This window comes from Onychomys torridus, chromosome 9 (genome assembly GCF_903995425.1).
Source record: "Onychomys torridus chromosome 9, mOncTor1.1, whole genome shotgun sequence".
Classification (NCBI taxonomy): domain Eukaryota; kingdom Metazoa; phylum Chordata; class Mammalia; order Rodentia; family Cricetidae; genus Onychomys; species Onychomys torridus.
In genome coordinates, this window is record NC_050451.1 from 40,323,438 (window position 1) to 40,340,208 (window position 16,771).

Below are 16,771 nucleotides of genomic sequence, written 5' to 3' on the forward strand. Positions count from 1 at the left end.
ACCAACCAAGTAAACACACAGAAACTTACATTATTTACAACTGTATGCCATGGCAGGCTTCTTGTTATCTACTTCTTCTATCTTAAATTAACCCATTTCTGTTAGTTTATAAGTTACCACATGGCTCATGGCTTACCAATACCTTACATCTTGTCAGGGTGGCAGCTGGCAGTGTCTCTCTACCCAGCCTTCCACTTCCCAGAATTCTCTTCTCTTTTGTCCCGTCTATACTTCCTGCCTGGCCACTGGCCAAACAGCATTTTATTTATACAGAGCAATATCCACAGAAGGGGGTCACTAAGTTTCAAGACTTCTTCATCCCTAATAAAGTAATATTTTTCTTTTTCATTATTTTTTTATTTCTTATGTCTTGTGATGGTTTGAATGACAATAGCCCCTGTACACCCATTTTCATTTTGCAGGAAGAGGCACTATTAGGTGGGCTTTGCTGGAGTAGGTGTGACCTTTTGGGGGGAAGTGTGTCACTGGAGCTGGACTTTAAGGTTTCGGAAGCTCAGGAAAGGCCCAGTGTCAACTTCTTCCTGGTGCTGCTGATTTTGATCCAGACATGGAGCTCTCATCTCTGTCTCCAACACTGTGACTGCTGCATGTCACCATGCTTCCTAGCATCACAGTAATGGAATAAACCATTTAACTCTAAGCCAGCCCCAACTAAATGTTTTCCTTTATAAGAGTTGCCATGGTCATGGTGTCTCTTCACAGCAATAGAAACCCAAACAAAGACAGGTTTTTATTAGTTATTTGAGAAATTGTGCATTCTGATCATATTCACCATTCTGACTCCAACTAGATCTATCCACTTTCTAGGTACCCAAAGTTGTGTCCTATTTTTTTTTAATTCATCGGCTCCAATTTGTGATGTCCATATACTCTTGGGTGTGTGGCCTTCCACTGGAGGATAATTCTGTTACCAGGTGTCACACTCTTAAAGGAGATTGATTCTCCCTCTTCTAGCAGCTATCAATTGCCGATAGCACCTATGTTAAGGGACAGATTTCACTCTCAATTTCTTTCTCCACGCTAGGTTGTTGTCCAGCTTGAACACACAGGTCTTGTGCATGCTATCACAACCCCTGCACGTTCATACATGCAATTGCCCTGCTGTATCTGTATGGTGGTATTGTGTTCCCCAAAATATTGTGCACCCTAATAAATTTATCTGGGGTCAGAGAACAGACAGCCACTAGAAACAGAGCCAAAAATGGTGGCTAGAAAATGGGTCAGAGCAAGTCATAGCAGAAGCTGGGCAATGGTGGTGCATGCCTTTAATCCCAGCACTTGGGAGGCAGAGCTAAGCAGATCTCAGTGTTCAAGGATACAGCCAGCATGGAGACACATGCCTTTAATCCTAGGGAGTGACGGCAGAAAAAGAAAGATATATAAGGAGTGAAGACCAGAAACTAGCAGCATTTGGCTGGTTAAGCATTCAGGCTTTTGAGCAGCAGTTCAGCTAAGAGCCATTGGGATGAGGACACAGAAGCTTGCAGTCTGAGAAAACAAGACCAGCTGAGGAACTGGTGAGATGAGGAAACTGTGGCTTGTTCTGTCTCTCTGATCTTCCAGCATTCACCCCAATAACTGGCCTCAGGTTTGTTCGAATTAATAAGACCTGTTAAGATTCCTGCTACAGTATCTGGGAAGCACTATCTTTTTAGAGTCATCCATGTCTCTGTCTCTTACAATTTTCTACTCTCTCTGCTCCCAATGATTCCTGAGGCTTTGAAGGAGAGGGTGTGATATAGAGTTGCCATTTAGGGAGGAGAATTCCACAGAATCTTATTTTCTGCATCTTGCCCAGTTGTGGATCTAAGTGTTAATAACCAACTACTGAAAAAGCTAGCTTCTCTGATATGGCTGATAAGTGCACTAATCTATGGATGTAACAATAAGTTATTAGGAATCAATTTCATACCATACCCACTTAGCAGAATATAGTCGGTTCTCCTATAGGACTTAGAATCTGACTAAATACAGGTGCTTGGCTTGATAACCATGTTAGTATGGGTTTTGCCTTGTGAAGCAAGTCTTAACTATAAGAAGAAAGTGGTTGATTATTCACATGACTTTGTGCCATTATTCTATCTGTGATAGTGTCTTCCCAGGCTGGTCATTATCATACCTCAGAGACATCACAGCTGTGTAAGACTGATGATTTCGTTCTCTTCTGGTAACATGTGTAGCACCTACTTGCACAATGAAAGCTATCCATTAGGAATGAAGTTTCTAGGTCAGTTCCAGTTTGATTTCTCCATGTTCTCTGACTCATATATGTGGTGTCCCCAGCAATAGGCTCTTACCATCATGTTCTGGTGAGTAAAAAAGCAATCACTTTATCCTTTAATGTTGAGGTGTGTATGGGACCACTCTGTAGAGCAACTCCAAAAGAAGTAACCTATTCCTGTCACTGTGCTTTTTATTTGTTAATCTATAGTGTAGAGAAGGAGCTTTGTCATCCCATTCTAGGGTGACACCATTTTAGCCCTTTTCATAAATGCTAATGTACATATTTTAGGAAGATTCTATAGTTGTAGGTTTCCAAATGATTTTTTTAAAAGGGTTTTTAGTGAAAAAAAATCCCAGCACTCAGGAGGCAGAGCCAGGCGGATCTCTGTGAGTTTGAGGCCAGCCTGGTCTCCAAAGCGAGTTCCAGGAAAGGCCCAAAGCTACTCAGAGAAACCCTGTCTCAAAAAAAAAAGAGGTCTTTAGTGTTTAGTTACCCCTCCTATCAGTCTCTTCTCTGCCCTGCCTCCAAACTCCCCCCGACACCTTTAATTCTTTCTATTCCTGCTCATTTTAAACCATTTGTATCACTGCATTCTATCTTCCCTGCCTTGGAAGCTCCACTACTATAGCCCCTTGTTTTCTGACCTCTATTGGTACTCCAAGTTAAACACACTTAGCTTAAGCTTCAAAGCTTGCATTCACAAAACAGAGAGAAGTGTAATGTGTGTCTTTCTGGGTCTGAGTTACTCAGTGGTTTTTTTCTCCTGTTCCATCCACTTGCCTGTGAGTTCCATTTATTTTACAGCTGTATAATATTACATTGTGTAAATGTTCACACTTTTCTTATTTATTCATTAGCTAGTGGACTTAGAGACTGCTCCCATTTACATGCTGTTGTGATTAAGTCAGCATTAAATATTGATAAACAGGTATCTCTGTAGTAGGATGCAGTGTCTTGTAGGTATGTGCTCAAGAATAGCACAGATGGATTATGCATAACCTCCACATTGATTTCCACAGTGGCTGTTCCAACTTTCACTCCCACCAGCATTGAATAAGTGTTTCCTTTTCCCCACGCCCATTCTAATATTTGTTGTCTTTTTATTTTTTAATTATACTCATTCTAACTAAAGAAAGGTGAAATCTCTAAGTAGTTTTGTTTCACATTTCCCTGATGTCTACAGATTTTGAACATTAAAAAAATGTTTCTCAGCCACTTTTATTTCATCTTTTGACAATTTTGGCTGAGTTCTATTCTTTGTTTTAAAACTTAAAAGTTATTTTATGTGTATGTGTGTTTTGCCTTCATGTATGCCTTGGGCCATGCATGTGCCTGGTGCTATGAATCTGAGAAGATGGAATCACATCCCCTGGGAGCAAAATACAGATGGTAGTGAGGCATCACGTGGGTGCTGGGAATTGAACTTGAGTCCTCTGGAAGTGTAGCTCATATTTTTAATCATGGAGTCATTTCTCCATCCCCATTCTCCATTTATTAATTGGGTTGGTTGCTTGCTTTCTTTTTTTCCCTTTTTTTTATTATATTTGTGTTTTAATTTTACACATCAGCCATGTGTTCCCCTGTCCTCCCCACTCCTGCCCCCACCCCTACCTTCCCCCGACCCCCTCCACTCCATTGTGATCTCCTCTAGGGCCAAGACTCCCCTGGGGATTCATTTAAACTTGGTAGATTCAGTACAGGCAGGTTCAGTCCCCTCCTTCCAGGCTGAGCAAAGAGTCCCTATGTAAGCCCCAGGTTCCAAACAGCCAGCTCATGCACTAAGGACAGGTCCTGGTCCTACAGCCTGGATGCCTCCCAAACAGTCCAAGCCACTCAACTGTCTCACTTATCCAGAGGGCCAGATCCAGGTGGGGGCTCCACAGCCTTTGGTTCACAATTCATGTGCTTCTATTCATCTGGCCTTTCGTCCCCGTGCTTTTTCCAATGCTGGGATCAATAATTCACCCTCCCACAGTCCCTCCTCCTTCTCGACAACTGGACACACAGAGTTCCACCTGGGGCCTGGCTGAGGATCTCTGCATCCACTTCCATCAGTCAATGGATGAGAGTACCAGCCCAACCATCAGGGTGTTTGGCCATCTGATCACGAGACTAGGTCAGATCAGGCTTACTCTCGATCATTGCTAGCAGTCTACAGAGGATGCATCACGGTGGACCTCAGGGGACCTTTCCAGCACTCTGCCCACTCCTGATCTCATGTGGTCCTCAAACATCATGGTCTACCATTCCTTGTTCTTCCTTTCTGTTCCTGATCCAGCTGGGATCTCCTGCTCCCCCAAGCCTCCCTTCCCTCAAACCTTGCCCTCCATTTCTCCCACTCTCATCCAGGTTGTTCATGTAGATCTCATCCATTTCTCTGTCATTGGGTGATCCCGGTGTCTTTCCTAGGGTCCCGTTTTCCAGGTAGCCTCCCTGGAGTTGTGTAGCAGTCTAGTCATTGTTGTTTTACATCTAGTATCCTCCTATGAGTGTGTACATACCATGTTTGTCCTTCTGAGTCTGGGTTACCTCACTCAGGATGATTTTTTTCTACATCCATCCAATTACCTGCAAATCTCATGATGTCATTGTTTTTCTTTGCTGAGTAGTACTCCATTGTGTATATGTACCATATTTGCTTTGTCCATTCTTCAGTTGAAGGCCATCTAGGTTGTTTCCAGGTTCAGGCTATTAAAAACAATGCTGATATGAATATAGCTGAGCAAATGCCCTTGTGGTATGATTGAGCATTCCTTGGGTATATGCCCAAGAGTGCTATAGCTGGGTCTTGGGGGAGATGGATTCCCAGTTTTCTAAGGAAGCACCATATTGATTTCCAAAGTGGCTGTACAAGCTTGCATTCCCACCAGCAGTGGAGGGGAGTTCCCCTTGCTCCACATCCTCTCCAGCATAAGCTGTCTTCTGTGTTTTTGATCTTAGCCATTCTGACAGGTGTAAGGTGGTATCTCAGAGTCCTTTTGATTTGCATTTCCTGGATAATTAGGGATGTTGAGCAATTCCTTAAATGTCTTTCAGCCATTTGAAATTCCTCTGTGGAGAATTCTCTGTTTAGTTCTATAGCCAATTTCTTAATTGGACTGTTGGGCATTTTGATGTCTAATTTCTTGAGTTCTTTATATATTCTGGATATCAGACCTCTTTCCGATGTGGGGTTTGGGAAGGCGTTTTCCCATTCTGTAGGCTGTCGGTTTGTCTTGTTGACTGTGTCCTTTGCTCTACAAAAGCTTCTCAGTTTCAACAGGTCCCATTGATTGATTGTTTCTCTCAGTGTCTGTGCTACTGGTGTTATATTTAGAAAATGGTCTCCGGTGCCAATGCATTCAAGAGTACTTCTTACTTTCTCTACAATAAGGTTCAGAGTAACTGCATTTATGTTGAGGTCTTTGATCCACTTGGACTTAAGTTTTGTGCACGGTGACAGATATGGATCTTTTTGCAGCCTTCTACACATTGACATCCAGTTATGCCAGCACCATTTGTTGAAGATGTTTTCTTTTTTCCATTGTACATTTTTGGTTTCTTTGTCAAAAATTATATGTTCATAGGTGTGCAGGTTAATGTCAGGGTCTTCAATTCGATTCCATTGGTCCACATGTTAGTTTTTATGCCAGTACCAAGCTGTTTTTATTACAGTAGCTCTATAGTAGAGCTTTAGGTCAGGGATCGTGTTGCCTCCAGAGGTTGTTTTATTGTACAGGATTCTTTTGGCTATCCTGGGTTTTTTGTTTTTCCATATGAAGATGAATGTTATTCTTTCCAAATCTGAGAAGAATTGTGTTGGTCATTTGATGGGGATTGTGTTGAATCTGTAGATTGCTTTTGGTAAGATTGACATTTTTACTATGTTAATCCTGCCTATCCATGAGCATGGGAGATCTTTCCATTTTCTGACATCTTCTTCAATTTCTTTTTTCAGGGACTTAAAGTTCTTGACATATAGGTCCTTCACATGCTTAGTTAGAGTAACCCCAAGGTATTTTATATCATTTGTGGCTATTGGAAAGGGTGATGTATCTCTGATTTCCTTCTCAGCCTGTTTGTCTATTGTATATAGGAGGGCTACAGATTTTTTTGAGTTGAGTTGTATCCTGCAATGTTGCTGAAGGTTTTTAATAGCTGGATCAGTTCCTTGGTTGAATTTTTGGGGTTGCTCATGTATACTAACATGTCATCTGCAAATAGGGAGAGCTTGATTTCTTCCTTTCCAATTTGTATACCCTTAATCTCTTTATGTTGTCTTATAGCTCTGGCTAGAACATCAAGTACTATATTGAATAATTATGGGGAGAGGGGACAGCCTTGCCTTGTTCCTGATTTTAGTGGTATTGCTTTGAGTTTCTCTCCATTTAAATTGTTGGATGTTGGCTTGTTGTAGATTGCCTTTATTATGTTTAGGTATGTTCCCTGTATTCCTGATCTCTCCAAGACCTTTATCATGAAGGGGTGTTGGATTTTGTCAAATGCCTTTTCTGCATCTAGTGAGAAGATCATGTGGTTTTTGTCTTTGAGTTTGTTTATATGGTGTATTACATTGACGGACTTTTGTATGTTGAACCACCCTTGCATCCCTGGGATGAAGCCTACTTGATCATGGTGGATAATTGTTTTGATGTGTTCTTGGAGTCTGTTTGCCAGAATTTTATTGAGTATTTTTGCATCAGTGTTCATGAGGGAAATTGGTCTGTAGTTCTCTTTCTTTGTTGCATCTTTGTTTGGTTTAGGAATCAGGGTAATTGTAGCCTCATAGAAGGAGTTTGGTAATATACCTTCTGCTTCTATTGTGTGGAACAATTTAAAGAGTATTGGTATTAAGTCTTCTTTGAAGATCTGGTAGAATTCTGCAGTGAAACCATCAGGTCCAGGGCTTTTTTTGGTTGGGAGACTTTTAATGACTGATTCTATTTCCTTAGGTGTTATTGGACTATTTAAATGGTTTATCTGGTCTTGAGTTAACTTAGGTATGTGGTACCTATCCAGAAAATTATCCATTTCTTTTAGATTTTCCAGTTTTGTGGAGTAGAGGTTTTTGAAGTATGACCTGATGATTCTCTGGATTTCCTCATTGTCTGTTGTTATGTCCCCCTTTTCATTTCTGATTTTGTTAAATTGGATTCTCTCTCTGTGTCTTTTGGTTAGTTTGGATAAGGGCTTGTCTATCTTGTTGATCTTCTCAAAGAACCAACTCTTTGTTTCATCAATCCTTTGTATTGTTCTCTTTATTTCTATTTTATTGATTTCAGCTCTCAATTTGATAATTTCCTGACATCTGTTCCTCCTGGGAGAATTTGCTTCTTCCTGTTCAAGGGCTTTCAAGTTTGCTGTCAAGTAACTAGTGTGAGATTTCTCCAGCTTCTTTATGTGGGCATTCAGTGCTATGAATTTCCCTCTTAGCACTGCTTTCATAGTATCCAATAAGTTTGGGTATGTGGTGTATTCATTTTCATTGATCTCTAGGAAGTCTTTAATTTCTTTCTTTATTTTTTCCTTAACCCATTGGTGATTCAGTTGACCATTATTCAGTTTCCTTGAGATTGTAGGATTTCTGTAGTTTTTTCTGTTGTTGAAATCCTACTTTAAACCATGGTGGTCCAATAGAACACAGGAGGTTATTCCAATTGTTTTGTATCTGTTGAGATTTGCTTTGTGGCCAAGTATGTGGTCGATTTTAGAGAAGGTTCCATGGGGTCCTGAGAAGAAGGTATATTCTTTTTTGTTTGGGTGGAATGTTCTGTAGATATCAATTAAGGCCATTTGAGCCATAACATCAGTTAAGTCCATTATATCTCTGTTAAGTTTCAATTTGGCCAATCTGTCCAGAGGTAAAAGTGGGGTGTTGAAGTCTCCCACTATTAATGTGTGGGGTTTTATATGTGATTTAAGCTTTAGTGATGTTTCTTTTACATATGTGAGTGCCCTTGTGTTCAGGGCATAAATGTTCAGAATTGAGACTTCATCTTGGTGGATCTTCCTTGCGATGAGTATGCAATGTCCTTCATCATCTCTTTTGATTGATTTTAGTTTGAAGTCTATTTTGCTGGATATTAAGATGGCTACACCAGCTTGTTTCTTAAGACCATTTGATTGGAATGTCTGTTCCCAGCCTTTTATTCTTAGGAGGTGTCTGTCTTTGAATTTGATGTGTGTTTCTCGTATGCAGCAGAAAGATGGATCCTGTTTTCATATCCATTCTGTTAGTCTGTGTCTTTTTTATAGGTGAATTAAGTCCATTGATATTAAGGGATATTAATGACCAGTGATTGTTCATTCCTGTTGCTATTTTTATTTCGTGGTGGTAGTGTGTGTGTGTACTTCTCTTCTTTGGGGTTTACTGCTGTGGTGTTATCTATTGCCTGTGTTTTCATGGGTGTATCTGCCTTCCTTAGGTTGGAATTTTCCTTCTAGTGCTTTCTATAGGGCTGGGTTTGTGGATAAGTATTGTTTAAATCTGGTTTTGTCTTGGAAGGTCTTGTTCACTCCATCTATGATGATTGAAAGTTTTGCTGGGTATATTAGTCTAGGCTGGCATCCATGGTCTCTTAGTGTCTGCATTATACCTGTCCAGGTCCTTCTGGCTTTCAAAGTCTCCATCGAGAATTCAGGTGTTATTCTGATGGGTTTGCCTTTATAAGTCACTTGGCCTTTTTCCTTTGCTGCCCTTAATATTCTTTCTTTATTCTGTACGTTTAGTTGTTTAATTATTATGTGGCAAGGGGACTTTTTTGGGGGGTCTAGTCTGTTTGGTGTTCTATAGGCTTTTTTATCTTCATAGGCATTTCCTTCTTTAAGTTGGGAAAGTTTTCTTCTATGATCTTGTTAAATATATTTTCTGTGCCTTTGAGTTGGTATTCTTCTCCTTCCTCTATCCCTATTATTTGTAAGTTTGATCTTTTTTCATGGTGACCCAAATTTCTTGGACATTTTGGGTCATGACTTTGTTGGTTTTATTGTTTTCTTTGACTATTGAATCTATTTCTTCTAACGTATCTTCAACACCAGAGATCCTCTCTTCCATCTCTTGCCGTCTGTTGGTTATACTTGCCAATGAAGTTCCTGTTTGTTTACTCAGATTTTCTATTTCTAGCATTCCTTCTGCTAGTGTCTTCTTCCTTTTTTCTTTTTCCCTCTTCACATCTTGGATTGTCTCCCTTGCTTTTTCATGATTTTCTTTCAAGGATTTATTGTTTTCTTCTGCTTTAATTGTCCTTTCCTCTAGTTTTTTATAGTGTTCTTCCCATTTTTTGTTTGTCTGTTCCTCTACTTTATTTTTGATTTCTTCTATATAAGTCTCTAGCCTCTTCATGATGTTACTTATAAGGTTGTTTTCTTCTTCTTCTTCCATTCTGTGATGTTCAGGTCTAGCTGTTGGAGAAGGTCTAAGTTCTGGTGATGCTGTATTGCTCTTTATTTTGTTGTATGTACTTCTGCCTTGTCATCTGCCCATCTACTCTTGTGTTTGTTCTTGGTCTTATCAGTGTACTTGGTCCAGAGAGAGTTGACAGATTTAGGGAGCCTCTCTCTGGTCCAGATGGAAGCTCTGGGCCAGATGGGAACTCTGGTCCAGATGAGAATGCTGGCCATAGGAGCTGGGGGGCTGGACTCTGAGTCTCAGGAAGTCCCTGGGATCTCCTTATCTTGTCCAGATGGGAGCTCCTCTTGTCTAGATGGGAGTTCTGGGACAGGATGGAGGCTCTGGTTCAGATGGGAGTTCTGGGGCAGATGGGAGCTTTGGACTCTCTGGTCCAGATGGGATATCCGGGACAGGATGGAATACTGGACACTGGTCTCTACATTTCCGGAAGTGGCTGGGGTCTCCAGCAGATGGGTGTGGGGGCAAAACGTTGAGGTTGTAGTGTCCACCAGAGGGTCTGTCTCATCTCTGGTCCAGATGGGAGTTCCAGGGTGGATGGGAGCTGGGGGCTGGTCTCTGCTTCTCATAAAGCGGCTGGGGTCTTGGGCAAATAGGTGTGGGTGCAGCGTGTGGAGACTGCAGTGTCTGCCTGCAGTCTTGGAAAGTGGGAGCCTTCCCACAGGGCCCACCGATTGGCCAGAAACTGGAGCCATGTTGGGCTGGTCCTCCCAGGATGGTGCCCTGGGGTGGGACCCAGGGCAGTTGCCTCTCTGACTGTAACCCCAGCCACTCACCTCTGGTCCAGATGGGAGTTCTGGGGCAGATGGGAGCTGGGGGATGGTCTCTGCTTGTTTTCTTAATATTTAAATTTTCAAGTTCTTGTGTATTCTAGATATTAATTTTCTGTCAGATGTATAACTGGCAAAGGATTCTTTTTACCCTTTTTGCAGGCTAATACTTCATTCAAGGTTTTCTTTGTTTTTTTTTTTTTTTCCGCTGAGGATCGAACCCTGGGTCTTGTGCTTGCTATGCAAGTGCTCTACCACTGAGCTAAATCAAGTTGTTTTTTCCTTAAAAAAGCTTTTAGTTTCACGAGGTCCCATTTACTAACCATGGGTCTTAATACCTGTACTACTAAGAACCTGTTCAGAAAGTCCTTTCTGTTCAATGAGTTAAGGCATAGTCTGTACTTTCTCATCTTTTAGATCTAGGCCCTCAGGTCTTATGTTTTATGTTGAAGTCCTTGATCCATTTGGATTTTTGTTTTGTGTGAAGTGATACATAAATACCCAAATTCATTCTTGTACATGTAGTTATCCAGTTTGATCAGCATCATTTGTTGAAGATGCTATTTTCCAATGTGTATTGTTGGCTTCTTTGTACAAAATCGGGTAGAAATATGAACATATCTGTGGGTCCTCATTTCTATCCTATTGATTAAAGAGTGTGTCTGTTTTTAATGGAAGTTTAGTGTTGTTTTATTTACTATTACTCTGAAATATATCTTAAAATCAGGATTGATACCTCTAGGAATATTTATTTAATTGTCCAGGATTGTTTTGACTATCTTGGATCTTTAGTGCTTCCATATGAAATCTAAGATTACCTTTTCAAGTTCTGTAAAGAACTACATTGGAATTTTGGATTTATGTCAGGGTCTTTGATTTAATTTCATTGATCCATCTGTCTGTTTTTATGCCAATACCAAACTGTTTTTATTACTATAGTTCTGTAGTAGAGTTTGAAACCAGGGATGGTGATACCTCCAGAAGTTCCTTTATTATGCAGGATTGTTTTAACTATCCTGTTTTTGTTTTTCCATATTGAGTATTTTTCTTTCAAGGTCTGTAAAGAATTTTGATGAAGATTATATTTAATCAGTACACTATTTTTGGTAAGATGGCCATTTTTACTGTTAATCCTACAAATACATAAGCATTGGGAGATCTTTCCATCTTCTGATATTTTCTCCAATTTCTTTCTTCTAAGATTTGACATTCTTGCTGTATAGGTCTTTCACTTATTTGGCTAGAGTTATTTTATATCATTATATATATTGGTTTTTTGAGACAGGGTTTCTCTGTGTAGCTTTGTGCCTTTCCTGGAACTCACCCTGTATCCCTGGCTGGCCTCAAACTCACAGAGATCTGCCTGGCTCTGCTTCCTGAGTGCTGGGATTAAAAGTGTGCGCCACCACCGCCCGGCACATTTTATGCTTTTTTTTAACGTTCATAACAGCTTTATTTGCAATAGGCAGAACCTGGAAACAACCTAAGTGTACTTCATTCATCTGAGGAATGGCTAAAGTAAATGTGGTACATTTACACAATGGAGTATTAATCAGTTGTTAAAAATGGCATCAGGAAGACAAATTGGATGGAACTCCAAAAACTGTCCTGAGTGAAATAATCCAGACCTAGAAAAACAAACATTGTATATATTCATTTATTAGTGGATATTAGTTGTACCATAAAAAATAATTATGCTACAGTTAGTTCATAGACCCAGAGGGACTAGATAACAAGGAAGGCTCATGTGGGGTGGGGTGCCTGGATCTCCCTGGAAAGAGGAAATAGAAGACATTTTTGTGAGTAGATGGAGGATGGGTGGAGATGAGAACATGAGCAATTAGCCTGGGAATGAGAATGGGAGAGTACTGGAAGAGACTCCTGGAAAAGGAGGACATTCTTGGTCAGGCAAAAATCAGGCTCAAGGAATCTTCCAAGAAATCACAAGAATGATCCTGGCTAAGAATCCTAGCAATAACTTACATGTAGCCTGAAGTGGCCATCTTCTGTGACGAGGCAGGACTTCAAGTAGAGGGAGTGGGAACCCAACCCAACCACATAATCTTCAACCTATAGTTTGGCCTGCCCATAGGATGTGCTGGGATTGGTGCCTGGCCAAACTGTCACCAGAGAAGCTTCATCCAGCAACTGATGGAAATAGGTGCAGACTAACAGCCAAACTTTAGGCAGAGCTCTGAGAAACCTGAAAAAGAGGGGGAGAAAGGATTGTAGGAGCTAGATATTTCAAGGACACCAAAAGAAAACTCACAGAATCAACTAACCTGGGCTCACTGTTGCCCATAGAGACTAAACTGACAACCATGAAGCCTGCATGGAACTGACTTAGGCACTCTGCGCATCTGTGACAGTTGTGTAGTTTAGTCCTCTTGTGGGATTCCTAACAGTGGAAATGGGGCCTGTCTCTGACCCTTTTACTGGCTTTTGGGGTCCTACTCTTCATACTGGGTCACCTTACTCAGGCTTAAAAAATGGGGAAGTGCTTAGTTTTACTGTAACTTGATCTTCCCTTTCCTAAATAAAAGTGGGGGAGGAGTATATTGGTGTATTGGGGGTTGGAAAGAGAGAGGGTGTGTGGGAGTTACCGGGGAGGACTGGGAGGAGAAGAGGGATGGGAAACTGTGAACAGGGTGTAAAAGAACTGAATTAATTAAAATTGTAAATTAAAAACATTAGAATTATTCTGAAATTGAAATTTTCATTAATTAAAAATGGCTAACTAGGCCACATTTTTCAGCATGCATTATGTACACCTAGGTAAACAATTCTGTAGGTAGAATTTAAATTGAGGAACCATAAAATTCTTAAAGGAATATTCATATGATCAAGTTTTTAAAATGACATATAAAGATATTTTACACAGGATGAAAAATAGCTCATTAAAATGCCTCAAGTTTATGAGTCATCAGAGAAGTACAGTTTGAAAAGATAGTCTATCTCACACCTACCATGTTGATTACAAATGTTTTACTTCAAAGGTTTAAGATAGTAAATGAGTAATGCACTCCCATATGCTCTGGGTGGGAGTGATTTTAATTGGTAGCCTCAATTTGATGATATGTAGCAAATCATTATACATCAATAAAGATAATAGAACTCTAGCTATAGCAACACACATCAACATGGGTCTCAGTTAATATACTAAGAGACTCAAGTAAGTCCCTAAATAATACATGTTTTATGCTTTAAAAGGATTTCACATAAAAACAAAATTAGTGTTGATCCATTGACATGAGGCTGCGAAGTCCTTTTGTATTATCAAACCACAGCCAGAATGATGAACACAAAAGGGAAATACAGAACTCCCATCTGGACCAGAGGTGAGTGCCTGGAGTTATAGCCAGAGAGGCAACTGCCCCTGGGTCCCACCACTGGACACAGGCCACCCCGGGAGGACCTGACCAACTTGGCCCAAGTTTCCTCCCAATTGGCGGGCCCTGCGGGAAGGTTCCCCTTTTCTAAGACTGCAGGCAGACACTGCAGTCTCCACACCCTGCCCCCACACCCATCTGCTGGAGACCCCAGTCATTTCCTGAGAATCAGAGACCAGCCCCATCCTGGTCTCCTTCCATCCTGCCATGGAACTCCCATCTGGACCAGGGACCAGAGGAACTCCCATCTGGACAAGAGGAGCTCCCATCTGGACAAAATAAGGAGACCCTAGAGATTTCCCCGGACTCAGGGTCCAGCACCCCAGCTCCTATCCAGCTAGCATTTTCATCTGCACCAGCACTCCCTAGTGGCCCAGAGCTTCCATCTGGACCAGAGAGAGGCTCCCTAAATCTGTCAACTCTCTCTGGACCAAGTACACTGATAAGACCAAGAACGAACACAAGAGGAGATGGGCAGATGAATAGCTTGATCTGCTTGGGAGGCACCCAGTCTGTGGGACCAGAATCTGTCCTTAGTGCATGAGCTGGCTGTTTGAAACCTTGGGCTTACACAGGGACAGTTTGCTCAGTCTGGAAGGAGGTGACAGGACCTGCCTGTACTGAATCCACCAGGTTTAAATGAATCCCCAAGGGTGCCTTGATCCTGGAGGACATGGGAATGGAGGGGAGGGGCTGGGGGGAAGGTAGGGGTGGGCCCAGGAGGGGGGAGGACCGGGGAACCCATGGCTGATGTATAAAATTTAAAACACATAATAATAAAAAAAGGGAAATACATTTATTATAGTACTGAAAGCCACAGTTAAAGACTCTGCCATTTATTGTCTGTAGATGAATTTCTAAACAGTCTTATTAAATAAGAAACACAGAGTCAAATACAGAGGTATAAGCCGTAGAGATCAGAGCAATAGCCAGCAACTAACCTTAGCTTACCAACTCACCATAGCTTGCCAAGAGAGCTTCTTACTGTCTAACCTGCACCTTTATTGCCTTGCTGTTCTGCCTTCTCATTGGCTCTAAGTCCAGCCACATCACTTCCTCATCACTGCATGACTATACAGACCTCCAAGTCTCTATGGTTGGTACTAGGATTAAAAACTCATGTCACCATACTTGGCTGTGTCCTTGACCACACAGACACTCTGCCTGCCATGTGATCGGATTAAGGGCATGTGCCACCACTGCCTGACTTCTGTTTATGGCTTGCTATGACCTCTGATCTCCAGGCAAACTTTATTAACATACAAATAAAATATCAGCTTTTAGCACAAATATAATATCACCACAGTTGTGTGCTAAGAGCTTTATCTTCTGAGGCAAGAGAACACCCTGTCTTCCCATGGCAGAGATACAAAACAAAAGGACCTCCAGAAAATGCCAGTATCATGAGGGACAGTTATTTATACTTGTAAAGGAGGAGCCCCATGGCCTAATCTTTCCTTAAGGTTCTCTCTGCTTATGTCTCATGGGCAACAATCAAATGGGGGAGGGCACAAATTCAAATACTAGCAAAGAAGAAAGTAAAATAGCAGATAAGGATGTGATAAAATTTCAAATAAGTACATTTTAGTTGAGATTTCAGTGCAGAGGCTTAGAGGAGTTCAAAGATTATGCAATAATTGACTTGGCAAGGGGATGTGCCTTTTTATTGTATGGAGAGGAGTTGAGATGCCCAAGTGTGAATCTTTCTTGTAGTTGTCATAAAGAACCAACCCTTGACAGGTCCCTGTCATCTACAGGACTGCCCGTGTTTTATAAGCAGCTTTATATTCCCCACTGAAATAATCTTCTAAGTTCTCAGACTAAGAGCTGCCATGACAAAGCCTGTTAATCACAAACAAATCTGTGTCCAGTACTCCTAACTTGGCCTTTACTAAGTCTTTCTTATGTGGGAAGAATTTTCTTATGAATTTACAATTCTATAGATCCTCAATATCAAACCTTAGCACTGGCTTTCTTATTCAATATGTTTTATACCAAGGAACTTATTTTCTCCCTGCCCCGACTCTTTACTAAAAGAAAACAAAGTTCAATGGATACGGAATCATGTGTGGATTTGAGGAAAGCCAGCTTATGGGATCAAAATACATTGTATGGAATATTTAATGAATTAAAAATATTGATAGAGAACATTTTTACTTATTATTTGAGAATTTCATACAGTATATTTGGATTAATCCCCCCAACTCCCATCTCTCCCAAATTCCTTCCTCCAAATTCCTACCTACTCAACTTCATGTTCATGTTGTTGCATCATTACATAGGTATGGGTCAGAGTTTATTTTCAGTGTGGATTGGTTTTTTGTCCATTTGCATGTCCAGACTCTCAACACATAGGACTCATTCATGAAGTAAAACCTGTAAGTATCTACCGAATATCAAGAACTGACAGTTTGGGGTCAAAAAACTCAACTTACACAACTAATTGAAGTAACAAAAGTAACGAGGAACTAAGGGAAAAATGGAAGTGAAAAGTCATAAAAGAAGATAGAAGCAAGACGTTAAGGATGCGATAAGATGCCAGAACATGAATTGTGTGTGGGTGAATGGTTCCAGTAATTGCCCTGGGAAAAGGAAATAGATGACAGTGACTGTTCCAATTTGGTTTTGTATCTTTGAGATTTGCTTTGTGAATGAGTATGTGGTCAGTTTTAGAGAAGGTCCCATGGGGTGCTGAGAAGAAGAATATTCATTTGTGTTAGGGAGAGTGTTCTGTAGATATCTACTAAGTTCATTTGAGTCATAACATCTGTAAGTTCCCGTATTTCTCTGTTAAGTTTCTGTCTGCCATACCTGTCCATTGGTGATAGCAGGGTGTTGAAGTCTCCCACTATTAAGTGTGGGGTTTTATGTGTGATTTAGGCTTTAGAAAAGTTTTTTTATAGATGTGGGTGCCCTTGTTTTGGGGGCATAGATGTTCAGAATTGGGACTTCATCTTGATGGATTTTTCTTTTGATTAAT